Consider the following 2,110-nt stretch of genomic DNA (forward strand, 5'->3'; position numbering starts at 1 on the left):
TGGCCACCTTGCCTAGATGAAAATTCATCTATATAGATAATTTCTTGCATCACACAAGTTCAGTTTCAAACTCACTATGTATGGAGTGTGCTAAAGATATATACATCAAATTTATGTACAACTTCACCAGTAGGGTCTCTAGGGAATCGAGACCCTCCATATCAAATTTTTTTGAGATCGGTGTCGCAGGGCATAGGGTTGAAGGTCACCACAGGGGTTTGGCAAGAGAAGAATGTATGGGGGTTCAAGAGCTTAGACTTCGGAGATGGTAGAGATAAGAGAAGGGTTGAAGGTTTCAAGCCAAGTTCTTGAAGACAAGAGACAACAGGGTGTAGGTAGATTCAAGGAGAGGAGTAGACAGAAGAGAAGGGGTTCGAACAAATTGAAGATGTAGAATAATACTCCCAAAAATAATTATAAAATATAGAAGAATACTAACAAAGATTAAGCCTGTCAATTTCTTTCAGCATTATGAGAAAATATAACTCTAATAAACAAAAACGTGTACAAAATAATACCTTCCTCTATGTTGCTCAGATCGCCAATCTGATGCTTCCAATGTCTCCTAAAGGGGGGTTAAATACCAGGATACCTGGCCAGAGTCCTGCCAGATCACTCCTTCATCTCCCACTTTCGAAGTGCTATTCACTGGCTGAAAACAGCGATCATGCGTCGTGCAATTTCGCTAATCTGTTTTTTACATAAAATCCTCTCAAATTGGCTGAAAGCTACATGCTTTCTTTTACATGTCCTCCTAATCTAGAAATTATCTATCCTTTTATGAATTTTTACAAGAGATAATGTCTAGAATATCAAAAATTGACTAAAAACGTGTCCAAAAAAATCTAATATGTTGAACCATGGACACTAATACTAATGCCTAAAGTGGCATTGGCTCTCTAAATCTAAAAGGAAGCCACACTCTAGATTTTATTTACATGATGTACACATAGCAAACGACATCGGGTGGAGGGTCTTAATGTCCTAGAGGCCCTAGTAATGAAGTTGCATTGGAAATCGAGAGCATTACCTTCTCTGCATCAGCTATCTCCTGATGTAATGGAGCATCTAGGTCTGCTCCTGCAATTAGGCCACCCTCATCTCTCTCTGAGGGAGGAACTGTGTAGTTGGGCCGAGAACCAAAAGGCATTCTTGCAACTGCTCAAACTCCTCTTCAAAACATCACATGAACCAAAAAAATGTGCAAACAATGAGAATGGAATAAACTAACTAAGATACACATCTTTGGAGCCTGTGATGGATTTCATAGCACTATTGATGTCAAATTTTATCTTAGACTTACATGCTCCTAACAACTCCAAGCTACCAATCAACGATTCACCACTAGATAGTGGCAACAATGGGACATGTTGCAATCTTTGGCTTTCTATTACATACAATAAATTATTTTTAAAAATATTTTGAGTTGCAAGTTGACTTGCAAAGTTGTTATCATAGATCAAAGAACCTATGTCTTCATGCCAAACATGTATATTACTGCTCAAACATTCCACATTCTTCCATTCGTGCAAAGTCAATGGATATAGAGCTATCAGTAAAACAAGATTTTATATATGTAATTCTTTTCATAAAGAAGCCCAGATATATTGAACAAGAAGTTGACTTATAACAAGACCATTGTTCCTTCAGATTGACAAATTCTTGGAGTACAAAAACAAAAGAAATCTCGGGTCAAAGCATACATATAACTTACATAGTTTTTTTCCAAATGAGTTGAAATTTAACCATGGAGCAACAAAAAAAAAATGGCAATATATATGTGGCTCTCTTTGCAAAGAAGCCCAAAGATGTTAAAGAAGTTGAGTTTTTAGAAAATCATTGTTCTTCACCCTCGAAGATTCGTGGAGTACAAAAACAAAAGAAAGCTCAGTATGCATATAACTTGCATGCATTTTATCCAAATGATATAAAATTTAACTATGGAGCAACAAAAAAATAAAACAACATATATGTAACTTTGTTTACAAAGAATCCCTAAGATACTGAAGAAGAAGTTGAGTCTGCAAAAGATAATTGTTCTTGACTATAAAATACTCCTAGAGTACTAAAACAAAAGAAATTGCATGTCAGAGAATGCACATAACTTGCA

This window comes from Lygodium microphyllum, chromosome 28, assembly GCF_053477565.2.
Source record: "Lygodium microphyllum isolate KBCC chromosome 28, Lygodium_microphyllum_v1.1.10, whole genome shotgun sequence".
NCBI classification, from domain to species: Eukaryota; Viridiplantae; Streptophyta; class Polypodiopsida; order Schizaeales; family Lygodiaceae; genus Lygodium; species Lygodium microphyllum.